Genomic DNA, 17537 nt, shown 5'->3' on the forward strand with positions numbered 1-17537 from the left:
TTTTAAAATAAGGAAATTTTCAGCAACAGTGAAACAATATTCTGAATTCATAGGTGAAAATGCCCCAAGGCCTCTAATTTCTATGACACAAGTAAAGAGAAAGCCATAGTTGAAATTTACTCTTTCCTCATTAGTTATAACAGAAATTATTCAAGACTCTAGGCTTCCTTTTGGTTTAGCATTTCATTAAGCACAGGACTAAGTTCATTGCAGGATGTGCTTCAGAGCCAGCAGCCCATCCTTTAGCCTGCTCTTGATATTTTCATTTGAGGAGGGCTAAAATCTATTGGTTATCCTACAGACTTTAAAGGGTCTGGAAACACAGATGTCATCTAAAAAATTTGGCTTTCCAGCAGAGCTCTTTATGCAATTGGTTTGACTGTATTAGTATTATTTATGTAATTAATATTATGAGTAATTTTTATGAAAAAAGGCTATTATTAATCTGATGTAGTGGAACTATGTTCCATTAAACTAAAAGCATTAACTAATTTCTGCTCTTTTAAATTATTACCTGAGTTATACATTTGTTATCATTTTATGTGATTCAGTCCTCTCAAAAAATGGCTTTAATCTGTTTTTCCATTGATGGCTCGGGTTTCAAATCTTCAGCCTCTTTTAAGATTTTTCCTATGCAATCAGCTCAGCATCTGAGATCCTTTCAAACACTTGTGATGAAATATTAGCTTATTTCTCTTTCCATTTTAGTAGGAACGTTCTGATTGACCAGTACAGAGCATTTATTAGTAGTGTGTGTCCATACAGCTTCTCAAGGGAAGGCCAAGCTCAAGAGATACCCTGTCTGCATTTGGTGGTTTCTGTAGTCACTCCTAGGTCTTATGTAACTAACACAGTGTTAGTTTTGTCTATTTTTAATCTCTTTGTGTTTCCTATGAATATTGCATCAAAAAGCAGCAGTTTGATAAGTCCCATGGGGTTACCAACACCTGCCAGGAGCTCCTGCTCACACAAAGAGGGAATATTTAGTCCTGCTCAGTCCTCTCTAGGAATCTGCTTGAGGAGGAGATTTGGACAGAATGACCTTTACAAGGCCCTTCCAACATCAACTCTTTTGATTTTGTGGTTTTCTGTAGAATCCTATAATGGTTTGGGTTGGAAGGGACCTTTAAAGGTCTTAAAGTTCAACCCCTATGTAGTCAACAGGGACATCTTCAGCCAGATCAGGTTGCTCAGAGCCCAGTGTCTGACCTGACCTTTAATATTTCCAGGGCTGAGACATCTACCACCTCTCTGGGAAATCTTTCAGTGTTTCACCACTGTACGTGTAAAAATGTCCTTTTCCCATCTGGTACGAATCTACCACTACCCCGTGTCCTGTTGCCACAGGCCCTTGGAAATGCTCTGGCCCATCTCTGTGGTGAGCCCCCTTTGAGCATGGCAAGTGTTAAGGTCTCCCCAGAGGCTCTCATCTCCAGGCTGGACAAGCCCAGCTCTCTCAGCCTGTCCTCACAGCAGAGATGCTGCAGCCTTTGGGCCCCTTGATGGTCCTGCTCTGCACCCCCCTGACAGATCCATGTCTGTCCCACACCAAGGGCTCCAGAGCTGGGCTCCAGGAGGGCTCTCACCAGAGTGGAGGGAGAGGAGTAGCTGAAGAGGCTTTGGGACACTTTCTGGGGTTTTCTCTCCATCAGACAGAGCCCACACGGGAGAAGGAGCTGCCCAGTGGCTCTCCAGGGTGCTTGGTCACCTGATGTGCTGTGATGCAGCAATGGCTGCAGTGAAGGAGCTGAGATAACCAGCCCCATTCTTCTGTGAGCTCCAAGATTATGTTCTTCTGGTAATGGGGCTTGTGCAGGGATTAGAGTGAGAGCTCTCTTTAGCCCAGCTTCTCAGCATACAAAATCCTCTGTCCCCACAATCTATTCCTGTGTTCCATGGCTTTGTTTATCCCAATAAGACCATGAAGCTTTGAGAGTGTGCACCATCTGTTTCACACTGTGGAACACATTGGTGCCAGCAGAAGACAGTATGGATATAGCCAGAGATAATTATCCCTCCCTGAAGGATAACCAGTTTTTTTCCAAGCCATTTGGTACAGATTGTTGTCTTCCCCTCATTTTTAAATCTCCCTTCCTACATCTCCTTTTCTAAATCATAGGATAGGATGTGAAGATTTACAGCACATGCCTTCTTAGCAATGATGTACTATCTTTCTCTTTAATGATGATCCTTGTTGTCTGAAGAGAAAAGCAGTTAAATACCTGTTTCATAGTCTGTTTCCTTTACTTCTTGTATCATTGTCAGCTGAGTGTGCTTCACTTGTCTTTTGTCAATTTGTCTTCAGGAAAAAAAAAAGAGAAAAAGCTTAGCTCTGTTCCATTAAAAGGATTTTTTTTCTCTATGTGTCATTTATAAACTATGGCTTTCATTGATAAAGTCACAAAGCAAATTACCAGGTATCAAATAACAGATTTTAAATAGCAAAAGACCAAAGTATAGATAAGTGATGCTTATCTAGTGCATAAATTTATGAAAGCCTTGTTTATCTATTGCAATAATGGATCTTTTCAAAACCACAGTCAGTGTTTTTAGAACACTGGGGGGCAGACAGAGGTTCTTTTCCTGATGTCCAACTCGTAATGCTCTTACCAAATACCTTTTTATGTTTTTGGATAGTGTTTTGTGGCACACTGAAATTACACCGTGCAAATTGTTTGATGTTTTTGTTTACCTCTCTCAGGAAAAATCCTGAATTTGCTTGGTTAACCCCCTCTCACAGTAAAGGAGTCACTTTGTGCTCCATTCTACTATTCAAACTGCTCCTGTCTTACTAACTCTCCCTGTTTACATCTTGGTAGGAGGCTCAAATGAGCTGCTTTTCTTCCTTAGACACTGCAATAACAAAGTCTCTCTTTCAATAAGTGTGCCTAGATTCTAATTCACTTTACAGTTACTCTTTTTTTTTCCTGACATGCTTCTGCAGTGAGGCAGACATTTTATTTGAATTGAAGAAAATTACATATGAATATTAAAAAAAAAATGATCTGTACTTACAACTTCAAGTTTGGAACAGTAAAAATGCAATACATTAAAACGCATTTATTTGATCCTTATAATAATGTGAGCTCAATAGTATTTATATGTCCTTAGCTTTTTATGCCTGGAGTAAAAGGTTGGGTGGGTGCTACAGAGTTGAGCTGGTTGAGAGTGAAGTTAGATCATGAATCTTCTTTATTTTGAGTAAGGTCAGCACTAAAGAAAACATGGAGAATTGCAATTTTCCATTTCTGTGTTTTGACTTTTGGGAGACTGTGAGGTTTTTTCTATACAGAAATTATGAAAAGCCACAGCTTTTATTGTCTCCAGAGTGGAATACCTGAATGAGAGTTAGGCCATGAGTATTTTGGAAGTGGCAGACAAAATCCTCAGCTGCCCAAGTGCTGTGTGCACTGCACAGCTTGCTCACTAAATAACTGAAAGCAGTGGAAAAGGAGCAGAGCCCTGAAGCCTGGAAAGCCTCAAGCAAACAATTTGAAACAGAAATGTGTTTGGGTTTTGCAAGTAGGAATATGCTTTTTGGGGTTTTGTTTTGTTTTATTTTGGGTTTTTTTGGTTGAGTTTGTTTGTTTTTTGTTTTGAGTGTGAGGTTAATTGGACAGTTGAGATTTTTCAGGTAGTCTAAAAACTATAGAACTCTCTAAATCTTCCCTCCTAATTATACCCACTGACTGTCATTGATGTCATTAAGGGAGTGCTCTCAAAAATACTGATAATCACCATTTAAAATTCTGATCTTTAAAGTTGGATTGATGCACTAGTGAAAAACAGAAGATACTGAATTTTCAGCCATGAAAGAAAATTCCATTTTTCTAGTTTGTCTTATTTTTGGCAGTCAGGTTTTACACTTTTTTTTCCTATAGGCTTTATTAATACTAATTGAACTTGATGAATGTTTATAAAGAACCCGATCCTAAGTATTTGGTGCTTACATAACTTCAATTAAAGAACATACCCTCCCACCCACTAAACAGGCACATTCACAACATAGCTTTGAAGTCTAAACACTTGTGTAATGAAAAACAAGGTGTAAACTGTCCTCCACTTCTCCTCCTCCTCCTCTTCTTCAAACCATTATATCTCAAAACATTTGCAGTGCAAAATACTTCCAGGCACTTTTCAAGCATCACAGAGAATATTACTTTGAAAAGAGAATCCTTCTCTCACCTTAGTCTAAAATAGTTTATGTTTTTGTATTTCACCTTGAAATAAATGGTTTTTTCTTTGTTTAATTTCCTTTTTCTAGACTGTCACCAGCTTTTACAGGCTCATGTCCATATCACAGTGTCACAATTTAACTTATTCTTTAACGGTTTTTAGTTTTATTAGAGAGGCTGGCATTGACTTGGGCTAGAAACCAACCATTTTCTGCTTCTCAAGTGTTTGTTTGCATGAAATGGTGTAATGCTCTTGTGCACTGTTTTTCTCATCTTCAGGCTTCCACCCTCCAGGTTTATATAGCATCACCTTTAAATAACTCTATCTTTTTAGTAAAACCTATAAAAAACTGTATCCTATAGTTGTCCAGAAAGTTCTCTCAACTCATTTCGTTCCACTGTGAATAATTACTTTTCAGACTCCTGTATACATTGACATACCTAGATTTTTGTACCTAATAACAAATTATGTGTTTGTATTGCGTATATTATTCAGTTCTTCATCAAGGAATTGAATCATTTAGTGAGGAATAAGTCATGTGATGTTTACAACTTCTTTTGGCCAAAAAATATAAAAGAGTTTCAAGATTGTCAGGAGAACCCGAAACTTCTCAAGAGCTGATTGTATTCACCTCACAGAGTGGGAACTCATTAAAATAAGAAGCTTATTTAGATCATCTTATGATCCTGGCATGGTGACTTGATGGACTGAGCCAAGACTCCCTGGACAGTTTTGTTGTTCTGCTGAATTCTTGTATCCAGCTGGCCTGGGGTTCTGCCTGACTACTCCAATTTATGTGTGATGTTTCCTTCAATTATTTGAAGTTCTGTGCAAAGCATCACCAGGAGAGAGCCATATGGGACAATTCTTTCATCTGCAGGAGGTCTCTTCTCACAAAGTGTCTTCTCTACTGAAAAAGGGTAGAATTTGCTTCTAAACCAGGAGCTACCTGGGGAAGCTGCTGAGACACCCCTGTGCCTCTCTCAGTGTTACTGAAGCATTGAAGGATTCAGGAGTGCCTGTCAGGTGGTAAATGCTTGGCACAGGCTGCCTGGGGGAGTCTCTGGGACTGGCTGAAGGTCTCACCTGAGAATTCCTGTAGCAGTCATGTTGTGCTAAGACAATTAGGGTTTCAGCTAATCACCTCCTCTCAAGCTGCTCCATTTCTTCCCATGCAGGTGGGCTGCTAAACTTCCTGGGTAACATCCTTAGTTCCCATGTGTTTCCTGACAGCATTTTCAGGTGCTAGCTCTAGTTTTACCTAGTACTTTCTGGAGCTTTCAAAAACAAACACACAAACCACACAGAATTGTTTACTGCATTGGGGTACCGTGTTTCTCTGTGCTTGGACCTGATTCTTCTCACACACACGTGCAATGTTGCCATCTGTCACTGTATTTTAAGGGGTGATTCATGTCCTCTAAATGAAACAGCTTTGCATTCCTCAGCACACAAAATTTCAGGAAAATAGTAATATTTAATAACATGCTACTCTATTCACTTCTGCATAGCTGTTCTAAATGAGAAAAAGGTGGTGTAGAATACAAATTGTGAGGTTTGCCTGCCTATAGGATTTGGATTTATTTAATGTGAAAACTGACATTTTATACTCCATAATCTGAGTTTTTCATCTAACATTACTAAAAAACCCCCTTGTCATTATGTATTCCAGGTAAAAATTGTTTTTAATAATGCATTGAAAGTTTCAGAAAAATCAAACAAAACTGAGCTGAAAGGAATTGCACTAGCAGAAAAACCTTCAAAGCAAACCCAATAAGGAGACAGAAAAAAACCAAAGCATTGTGACTTAGATTTCTGAGAATATTTTTTATTTGCAATTGACTTAAGGTTTAATGCTTAAAAAAATGAGCTGAATGATGTGTAGTCAAAAGAAAAAATTCACATCAATTCAGAACTCTTATCAGCACGAGAGATGTTTCAGAACAGGCTGTTTAGGTAAACAGCTGTCATGTTTATGATCAATATCTATAAGGAAGCGTGATGTAATGGTTGATTCCAAGCTGTTTCCAGTCACTGTTTCTGGTTAAGTAAATGTCATGAGTAGATCTTTATCAGGCTGCTGTGCCAAGCACTTGAGCTGTGCACTGCAGCCCTTCCAGTACTCAGGCAGCGTGCAGTGTGTTTGTGTTTGCACCCTTCCAGCACAGTCCCCAGGCAGGCTGCAGTGTGTGTCAGAGCCCCCAGGCAGGCTGCAGTGCGTGTCCGAGCCCCCAGGCAGGCTGCAGCGTGTGTCAGAGTCCCCAGGCAGGCTGCAGTGTGTGTCCGAGCCCCCAGGCAGGCTGCAGTGTGTGTCCGAGCCCCCAGGCAGGCTGCAGCGTGTGTCAGAGTCCCCAGGCAGGCTGCAGTGTGTGTCAGAGCCCCCAGGCAGGCTGCAGTGTGTGTCAGAGCCCCCAGGCAGGCTGCAGTGTGTGTCAGAGCCCCCAGGCAGGCTGCAGTGTGTTTCACTGGGTGTTCCACGCTCCACAGAGTGCTGGAGAGTCACTTTTGGAACTGCTTGCTTGTGCATTTTCTCTGCCTGGGGAGGAGAGCAGCCCAATGGAACGTATTTCCTTCTCACAGCTGTGTTTGGAGTTGTTTGGCTGTGAATCAGAGCATGCCGAGTTGCTGGGATTTCAGTTTTAGTTTTTCCAGCTCTGATTGTAAGCTCATGATTTTAATTAACTACTTCTCTTTTCCTCGTAATTAATTCTTGCTTTTGCTTTTATGATCCCTTAGCCTCACCCTCTATTTTTGGGTTCCTGTAAAGCATACATCATTGTATTTTCGGCCTGCATACGCAGTTTGTCATTTTGGTGCTAGTCCAAACCCTCAATTAGGTAAGCCATATGTTCAGAAAAGCAGTTTCAGAGCACAACACATCGAGAAATCAGAGCCCTGAACTAAGGTTCAGCTGATTCAGTCACTGCTGCCCACCTCCCTGATTTGAGTTTGGTCAGGTGCAGAGTATTTGGGGTGCCTGGTGAGCTGTTCTTGGCAGCCCACAAACTTTAACCTCTCACACTGGTAACACTGGTCACAGTGCCAATAAGGATTTGTTGTTACACAAATTTTCTGTTTCTGTTGCAATCCTGAGCCACTGCTCTTTGCAGTCCTCCACTTTTTCATAATGCCTTATGGTAATATTAAACCAGGAGAGTGAATGAAGACCTGGCTTTAAGCCCATAAGAAAGCCAAATGTCTTGCAGGGATGTGCAGCTGTGGGAGGTAATGCAGGTCTTGATTCTAGGAAGAATTTAATGCTTTGTTCCTGGTTGGTGTGGTGGGCTGAAGGCAGCTCATGCTACCTAAGGAGAACTTTATTTTCCCAGTGACCTCCAGATCTGAAAAGTGGAATTAATCCATTGCTGCTTCTGTGTGAATAAAGTACAATAATGATCAACTGCACATATGCTAAAAGCTGTTTGGTGACTGCACCTGCTTGAGCAACATTCCTAAAATCAGGTTTAGTCTCTCTAAAAAAAAATCAGTAAAGAAAAATTGGGTTCCTCAATGAAAATACCTAGATATTGGGTGATTTGTTAAATCTCACAGTTATGTAATTGCAGTTCTGGCATAAAGGCACACAGAAGTGCAAGAATCAGCTCTCTGGGGATACCAGTGAAGTAACTTTTAAACTAAAGGGTACTTGATTAGCATTCTTAAGTAGACAAAGGGGATCAATAAAGGCTATACAAAATATTACAGGACATTTAATTAATAAGGAAATTAAGAGATCATTAAAGGATCTTTCTTTGATGAATTGAAGTACAGCAGAAAACCTTGGGAAAAGGAGCAGAAGTGGACTCCCTCAAGAGGCAATACTTAATTTGCTCCCTGGAGTATTGTGGCTGATAATTGCTCTGGGAAATTTCTGAATTATGACAAGAACAAGAAATTAATTTCATTGCAAATATTTTTCTTTTATAAATTTTTTTCCAGCTTTATAATAAAGGACTCCAGCTACTCTTGGCTAGAATATGGTAAATTTGTGAGAGATTAGGATGATTGTACAGTGTTTGCTATGGTTCTGTGTCTGTCACTAAAGGAATGGAGTTAAATAAAACTTGGGCAGACTAAAGCCCGTGGCATTCTTGGAAATCTTATGGAGGGAAAGATGGGTGTGAAGGGCAATATTTATCTGCAAAGATTATTTTGGGAAGTAGTGTCATGAAGTGCCCAGACATAGAAGTATTCTGGTATTATTTGTCATTTTTGTATTAGTTTTTTAGGAGAAATATCTTCACCAGAAGGTTTATGTAGCACTGGAACAGGTGTTCCCAGGAAGAGGTTTAGTTACCACTCCTGGAGGTTTTCCCAAGAGGTTCAGGTGTGGCACTTGGGGACAGGGTTCAGTGGTCGCTTGGCTGTGTGTTACAAAGGGTGTAATGGAAAAGTCCTTGCCTTTTGCCAGGCTCTGACAGCAGGCAGGGGGTTTATTGAGGCAGCCAGCACCCCAAAACCCCCTCTCTCTCCCAAGTTCTTTAATAATGGCTGATTCAGTCTATTATAGAGTGAATTATTTATTTAATAGACCTGAGACTTAAAGTAATGCTATATGGGAATAAGGACCAAAAGAATCTAATAGTAAACAAGTACAGCACTGGGTTAAAGGTACCTGTTGATGTTACAGCTAGCAAAGAAATAATGTAACTTAGCTTTCAGTGTACCTTACCATCCAAGGGCTGGTGGGGCATCAAGATCCTCACCCAGGGAGAAGTCTCAAACCCTTGTTAGGGTGTAAGAGGTCTCTGTGATAACTCTGTGTCTTTTCTAGGTTGTAAAGCAGCATCTCTCAGTCAAGAATACTTCTTGTATCTCTTCCCATATCTTCTACCCAGACTAAGATGTTGATTCTGAGCCCTTTGGGGGCCAGAGTTGCCCATTTTCTGGGCCTTTCAGCCCAGGTTATCTCTTTGTGCACCAACTGTCTGTGCAAGAGAGGCTTGGGGATGTACATGTCCTGCCACTCTGTGCTGTCTTAGCACTTGGAGCTTGAGCTCAATGACCTTAAGGGGTTTTACAAGCCAAGTGATTCTGTGATTTCCTTCTGCAGGGTCACAGTCACTGAGCCAGCCCAGGATTTGTATCACTTGTTGTAATTTGCCTTTTGGAGAATGTCCTGCACTTGGCTTGCAATCTGTATGAATATAACATTTATGATCAAAGGTTCAAGAGAGAGGTGTGAGGTTCTTCCCAGTACAACTGGATAGAGAAGGTTATACATGATCTTCTTTGTCTAAACATATAAGTTTTATTTTCCCAGGGAAAGTGGGGAAAAAAGGTTAAAAAGAAGAAATTTTCTCAAAGTTCAGTTCATATGAGCAAGCCAGAAAAGCTAGAAAGGCAGGAGGTTAACTTCTTTATCACATAGAACATTTCATATTAACATCCTTTAAATCTCTGTAAATTAGGAGCTATAAATGATCTATCAAATGATTTATTTTCAGAAACAATATTTTATATGTCTGTTATAATTTCTACCTCTTTTAACCTCATTAAAATCCAAGGAGATCTATTTTTTATGGCCAAGGGAATAGTGAAGGACAAAGTAGTGTCTGCCATTTTAATATAGGAAAGCAAAAGAGTTCTGCAAGTCATTTCTACTGAGAGATGTAATTGGTGTGCAGTAAGTCTCATGAATTATCATTGTTATGAGAACTAAAGGACATTGGATCAGCTAATTAGGACTTTACAAAAGTCTCTCATATAGCAACCCCAAAAATTAATTGGAAAAATATCTACGTGATAATGTTATGCCAGTATATTCACTTAGGATATTCTAATTACTTCCTTCATTTCATTTGTTTCACTTTTTCTTTTTGCTTTCTCAGCAAAACTGACAATTTCCATTTGTTCACGCACATATTGCTGTAGGCATGTGTGCTGTATTTGAGAAGGGTACATTTTATTGTTGAATTTACCAAATGTTAACTTTCATTGTGAAATTATATCCATTGTTAGAGAGGGATTATCATTAAGTCACCTAAAGTTCCTCCTGTTCTGGTTGCAGTAAAACTGCTTTTTAGCCACCAACATATTTAAATTAATGCAGAAGAAAGAGAACAAGAAAGGATTTACTTTATCTGTAGGAAATAGCCAAGTTTTGGTGGGAACATAGTTTAAATCTTAGTTTTGTAAATCAATTTGGTTTGACATTATGACAAATGCTTGATGTGTTATGATCTTAAAACCCTCTAAAGACGAAGTTGTTGCAGAACTTAGTGGTTTTGTCCACTAAGATTAGAATTTTGAAAAACTTTGGAAAAAGGGAGTAGAGCTCATAATGTTTAAAGGATCCTTTGAAAACTCAGTGCTGAATATATAACCAGAGTAAAAATGAATCTTTTGAGGGTTGGGTTTTTTCTAAACTTTTGATGTTGATCTGATTTTCCCTGATGGTCCTTACCTGACCCAGTCTCAAATCTATTTTCCCGCTGTTGTCCACAAAGGTATCAAGTAATCCCCAGTGGGCACTGTAGGTTCGAAGAAATCTGTGAGCAAGTTAAACTCAGGTATTTTAAAGCTATAGGGTAAGGCAGATAGTGCAGGATTGGTGATGGCAGCAGTTGACACTGAGACAGGAACTCTTGAAATAAATGGGAGAAGCTGATGGGAGCAATAAAATGCAAGTGTGTACAGTGTGCTCTGCTCTGAGCTGCTGTCATCACTGCCTTCCTAAAACAACTCCAGCTTATTCACTTTTATGTCAATTCTAAGAGGGAATTCTTGGTTTGATTTGTTTCCAGGGGTTTTTCTGCCGTGCTCTCCAAGACCATGGCTGGCAGGCTGGGAGGTGCCTCAGGATTGTCCTCTCTGGGTGACCCTGGAGCACTGTGGAGCTGCTGGAAGGCGCAGAGGGATGGGTGAGTGAGGGCAGGGGAGAGGGGAGCTCTGTGTGAGGGGCAGCATCTGTCAGAAGAGCAGAGAAACCCTGGCACATCTGAGATGTGGCTAAACAAGGACTGTCCCAGGTTCCTGGACACACTGAAGGCTCTGCAGTGCCAGGGTCAGAGCAGGAATTTGAAGGGAAGGTCCTGTGCCATGCTTGTAACAGGCTGAGGGGCAGTGTTCCCCTTCCCACTTTTGTTTCGAGTCATTTCTCTAGTTCATGGCTTGTGCCTCTTGTCTGTCATGATGAAACTTAAGCTTTAGGTTTTCAGCTGTGTTGGGTCTGATGTCTGTAAGGAAAAAAAGAAAGGCAGAGGTGTATCAAAGCTGGGGGTTGCTGAAGGGAGCAGCAGAGAGAATTTCTTCCACATTTGAAGTAGTCTATGTGACACTCTGGCAGATAGCTTCCAGTCCTCCCTCTCTTTCTTTGCATAGCTCTGCATATCAGCAAACTGAAATACCTGAAAATTGATTGTGTCCACATGGAAAATATTTGAATTCACTTAAAACTTCCAGTAGGTTTATTCAGTGATTAAGATTTAGTTTTTCTGGAATATTTGTTTAGTATCAAGCTCAGATTCCAATTCTTTATAGAGGTATAACTGGAGAAAATCATCTGGAGTCCTGAACAGGACTACTTGAACTGTAGTCAAGTTTTGTCCATGTGACAGAAAAGTAAATGACTTCTGCCATTCCTTTCAGTATCTGTGGCAAATTAAATGAGCTGCAAAATAACTTTGTCCATCTGTGAGAAGGAAAATAGGTCTACAGCTATTTTTAAAAGTTTGTGTGAGTACTAAGGTAAATTGAATAAATTAGTTTTAGGATATAAAAGAATTCTAAGCATTTGCACAACAGATTAAAATGCACTTTTGCTGTCAAGCATTCTGGTGATAACTGATAAGGAAATAAATGTAAATATGACTGATTGAGTATAAGCTGTTTGCGAGACAATAAAGAAGCAAGAATTGCTTTTTAAAAGTAAGTTCCTCAGTTTCCTGCTACATTATTCTCCTGTTAATAACAAAGCCAAGTTACTGGGTATTGCCACACAAACTTTTACCTTTTCAAACTGTTTGTTAGGTCACCTTGTAAAATCAATTATTATACTATCAGTTGTGCCTGCCTACTCCAAAATGAGTCACCTTTCAGGGACCTTAACAGTGCTTTCAGCAATTCCTTTTCTGTCACCAGGCAGGTTCTGTGTTACAGCATGCAGATACAGTCTGTGGACAAAGGTTGTGAGCGGAGTTAAGGATACTCTTTTTCTCCACTTTGCAACTTCTTTAATTTCATTGAAAAATCTCTACTTGTTCTAGAGTAATATTTTCATAGTGTTTGAAAAGATGGAGAATTCACTGTTCAGTTTTAACTGGAAACAAAGGCCATTAGTAAATCACTATTTTCACCCCTCCTTCTACCAGAACTATTTTCCTGGAATACTCATGACTTGTATTGTATTAGGGTTAGTAGCAGCACAGAGCAAAACATGTTTTTGATTATGCAATAAATAAGAATTTCAGTTGTGTTTAGTGCATATGAAAGGTCTTATCAGCTGCTATATTAAATAAATTAACTTTCTTTTAATGTAGTCCCAATAGCCTTTATTATGATTCCAGAACAGTCCTTGTCACTTGCCAGTTGTTCTACCATTATGTTTAAAGAATATTTTCAGGTGATTAAGTGTTCTCCTAATTAGCAATTTGCTTGCTCATACATTTAATAATTATTTTATAACTGGATTAATTTTCTTGCAGAGTTACCCAGAGTGTTTTTTTTTTTTTTTCCTTCCCTTGAACAAAGGTTTCATTTGGTACTGTTTTCAATGTGTAGATTTACAGAATCAATCTTAGGGTGTTAAACTGTGACCTCAGTCCAAAAGTGGAGTCATGCACCTAATTTTAACTGTGTAAGTACACTTTTAGACTTCAGTGGCAATGAATGGTTGTTTAAAGCATGCAATTGGGAATAATTGATATGGTGTGGTATGGGGTTTAAATCTGAGTCAGAAGCACATAAATATTACGGGTCTTGAATAAGAAGTTGATTTAACAAAAAGTCGTAGTAGGAAAATTGATTTTTGGGGTGTGCTTTATTGATATGTTAATGTTGATAGGAGGGAACCTTACAAATTATAAGGACTAATATCATCCAGAAACATGGTGTTAATGAGTTTGGGAAGTAGGAGAAAGAAAGTAAGAAAACAGAAAAATACACTCTTGCTATGAAGTCCATTAAGCAGACTTAATGCCCACAGCTTTCTCACTGGCTCTTTTATTCCAGTTTATTTATTTATTTACTTACTTACTATTGATCTCCCAGCCTGTGCTATGGGATTAGTGTCTTTTTCAAATAAAAGTTTACAGGCCAGGCTCTGTCCTGTCTCTTTGAACATTCTCTGCACTTGGATCTTTCATTCCAAGCTGTTGATTTGTATTCCAGAGAATACTTTTTCCTTTAGATGCACAGCTTTGTTTTGAACATTCTCACTAAGCCTGGTCTGTCCCTTTGCACCAGGCTTCTGTCTCAGCCCTTTGCCAGGTCTTGCTGCAGCCATGGTGTCCCACTCTTTGTGACAGTGTGGCCCTGAGTCAAGCTGCAAGCCTGTCCCAGCACTGTTGTCATGAGCAGCGGTGACACCCCAAATTTTCTTTGGGTGTTGTTTATCAGTCCTTATCAGGCTGTTTGTTCTAACATTGCTTCCCGTTGTTTTAAAAGTTAAAATCATTGAAGGCATTTCTTGGAGCCCAGCATTCCTGCCTTCCCTTTGGGAGGCAGTTATTCACTAAGAATCACCCATGGATTTGATTTTGCACAGGACAAAAGGAGTCAATGATCATCTTGTTTAATGGTTGAAGGAATATGGAGCATGACAGCCTCTGAGACCTAGACAAGCCCTGTATCAGAGAAGAAACAGCAGGGTTTTCAGTTGCTGTTTTTCAGTTGTTGGGTTGCAGGCATAGTACTTGTTTTGTTTGCCGTTTTTGACATGCCCATGTGTTTGGTTGGCTTCTGCTGGAGAAGCCATTGGTGTGTTCTGAAGTGCACAGCAGCTCATGCAAGGCACTACAATGCAATGGATGGGGTTTTTGCCATATCATGTATAAAGGGATTCCTTTATGTTCTGTGCAGTGCATGTAGGCTGCCCGTGTTCACAGAGTGCTCTAAGCAATCCCAGCATCTGCTCTCCTGGGAGTACACTGCTCTGTCACTTGGTGTCAGCTCAGGAGCCACGTCGGGCACTTGTGACAATTCCATCTGCAATGCTTCACTCAGCAGGCAGCCTTGCTGGGCCACGCTGGTTCCCTCACGTGTCACCTTGTCATCTCACAGTGCCACATCATCATGGAGCCAGCTCTCCACGTTCTTTTCCCCTGACAGCAGCTGAAAGTGCCTTTCATCTGGAACACGGCTTCTGCAGCACAAAGGGCCATCTTAGTAAACAAAACAATCTGCCTATCCTGCAACACCTACTTTGTTTCCTACTGATTTAAAAATGATTTTGCAACTTGACTGGGAGAAATGTCCTGAGTAACACTTACTGGTGAAAGGTTTACATGGTTTCTACTGGAAAACCATACTTTAAGTAAATTCACCAGTTTGCATGTGACAGTGCTAAAGCAGTCTTGTTCAGCAATACAAGATATTATGCACTGCTTGCAAAACAAAACGTGGGTTCTCTAAAGTTTGGAAGCATGTCCAGGTATCTGTGTAGAGCCTATGGAATGTGCTTCTGGACCTCAGAAGGGAGGGAGAACAGTGAAGACTAATCTGAGTTGCTCTCAATCCTAAATAAGTTAATATGTGAGTTAATATAAGTTAATAAGCTTGGGGCTGGGTTCTTTTGGTTTGGGTTTTTTAATAATTTTTTTTTTTTTTTGTGTCAACAAGTAAAGATGCCAGTGCATAATTTGCAAGTAATACTTAACAGATGGTCATGATCTTTTAAATTGCTTGAGGGTGGAACAGCATAGTATTCTTATATATGGATTAGTATCTAGGGAGAAGTGAGGCTCATTTGGTCAGGAAATGCATCTTCAGATAAAACCAAATTACACTTAATGTGGCTGCTTGAATGCCAGTAGCATATGCAACAAAAGACAACAATAATAAATAGGTTTTTATGCATATATTTTTGGTGGAGAAATGAGAAGGTGATAATCTTGGAATTGTTTTTCATTTGCAGGATTTCTTAAGCTCAATGGAAAGTAAAATGAGAGATGGTTTTAAAACAATCTTTGTACTTACCTGTAAAGATTTATTCAAGGTAATCAGACAGAAAGTGCTCATCAAGATATGCAGTTTTTAGGAGAAATGTCCTATACCATGTTTGTATAATGAGGAGTAGTGAAGTAGGTTTTTTTTTGCCTTTCATTAATAAATAAATGTAAATCCATAAATAATTTTAAACCCCAGGGTCCAATAACCTTCTTTATTACGGTACCCTTCTCTGTCCTAGATAAAGGTTCTAGGAAAGAAACTTTTGTCATTTCCCAGCTAAGAATTAGGATACAGTGAGGGGAAAGAACAGTGGCTTTTCTCCTCTCCCCTGCTGCAATCAGAAATCACTGAGTGTTTTCCTCTCTCAGATGTGAATCTACTGAGACACAGAAGCTAATCAATGACACAATGACATTGGAATTTCTCAAGACTTAGTTAAAATCTCATGGAGATTCCTTGTGTTTAACACCAAATTCTCACATATTACAGCCTGATTGACCAAACAGATCATAATAACCTTGCCTTTTACCCTGGATTGTTCCAATCAGATCTTCAAATCCCTGAATACTCCTTAGAGCTGATACAGATGTGATTTATTGAATGCCTAAATAGAGTTGCAGATTTACATGATGGGCTGTATTAGAGCTGAAGGAGACATTATGGAAACATCATTTTTTAAGATTGGTAAATAATAAGTTCCTCTATAATTGAATGGCTGACTATGGTACAGAAAAAGCCAAAGTTCCCTGCATCTAAAACTTGAAACAAAACCTGGGGAAATTCAAGGACCTGTGGGCCTTCAGGTTCTTCCTTTTTTGCTCTGAAACAATGTACAGAACATTCTGGGTGCAGTGATTTGCACAAGTCATTGCCCACTCAGCCTTGGGCTCAGTTGGGTTTATAAGAAGTGGCTGCTTGATGAGCAAAGTTGTCCCTTTCCCAGATTGCAGAGAGAAAGCAGCCTGGTGGCGCACATGCTTTCCTCAAATCCACATGTAATGAACCCTGGAGGAGGAAGGAAATCCAAGCAGATATTCAGGGGTTAGATATGCCCATAACAGAGCAGCAATTGTGTCAAATTGTGCACTAGTTCCATTCCCTGCATTGCTGTGTACTTGACATTGAGAGGAGATAAAGCATCATTTACTTCTTGCCTCAGGCAAACTCATCTAAACACCATATCAAGTAAATATTCAATAGAATATTGCTGTTCATGTGTTTGAAATATGATGAAATATATTCACCCCTTAGAGTTCCTGTGTGACAGACAAAGTCAACTCAACATTTTCTGTGAAGCTGATGAGGCACTGCAAGCATCCGTTTTTATTGTATATCATAATTCTCAACAAGTGAGAATTATGATGTACAATATTTTCCCATATTGTTGAGGCATTTCATTTAATATTTACCTATATTCAGTGTATGGGTTTTCCTTGATTGTGCCCAGGAGGGGGAAAATATTTTCACAGTAACTAATGGTCTCTGGTTTTTGTAATTCTAGTCAAATTGATGTTTTCTCAGACTGAAGGAACAAGAAGGATAGGTATTGACAATAGATACTGGAAAGTAGGACTATGAAAAAGGCAGAAATATGAAGAGAAATAGCAGCACTGATCAAATGAGATCAGCGGTTTCTTTCAGTTTTAATCATAACTCAGAGCTAGATTCTAGGGAGTAATGAAAGATGTTCCTGTTAAGAATATTGGGTTTGCCCAAGAAGACTCAGCAAAACAGGGAGGCAGATGAACTGGTTTGGTTTGGGGAAATAAGGCCTCTGAAGCTCTGGAACTAGGGGGGGAGGTGGAATATTGTGAACATTGGGGTAAATCTGAGAATATAAATAATTTTATGGTCAGAAAATAGTTTTCTCATTATAGCTTTTGTCAAGGTTAGGACATGTTTCCCTGGTAATGAAAAACATGGTTGCGACCAAAAGGGTAATTTTCACTTTCTTAACCTCTGTTGAAATGCTCAACCTCAATTTTCTTGCTATCTCTAGACAGAAAATGACAAACCAATATAAGGTTGTACAGTCACCTTGAAGTTGGCTGCTCCTGATGTTCTGAGCTTCTCAACTTTCCTTTGGGCTTCACCACTCTGGGCCAATTCATTTCTATCACCAAATCCATTATCCTGCTCTCTTCCTTCCTGTGCTGTAGCAGTTTCCAGCCTAATTAAACACAAGATTAATGAGGGGATAGCTGTTCTAGCTGTCTGAGGCCTGAGTTGAGAGGCATCCAGTTTGAAGGCAG

General features: G+C 39.6%; 1 long non-coding RNA gene across 1 annotated transcript in view; it reads left to right on the forward strand.

The window, feature by feature from the left end:
- The window catches only part of LOC139594023 (uncharacterized), a 77006-nt gene extending 65972 nt beyond the window's left edge, over positions 1-11034 (forward strand). Inside the window, exon 3 of the long non-coding RNA XR_011680489.1 lies at positions 10923-11034. This is a non-coding gene — a long non-coding RNA (uncharacterized lncRNA). The remainder of the gene's footprint in view (positions 1-10922) is intronic.
- Positions 11035-17537: the final 6503 nt, after the last annotated feature.

The sequence above is a fragment of the Agelaius tricolor genome, unplaced genomic scaffold, assembly GCF_023055355.1.
Source record: "Agelaius tricolor isolate 1412-34295 unplaced genomic scaffold, bAgeTri1.0.p SCAF_11, whole genome shotgun sequence".
In the NCBI taxonomy this organism is placed as follows: domain Eukaryota; kingdom Metazoa; phylum Chordata; class Aves; order Passeriformes; family Icteridae; genus Agelaius; species Agelaius tricolor.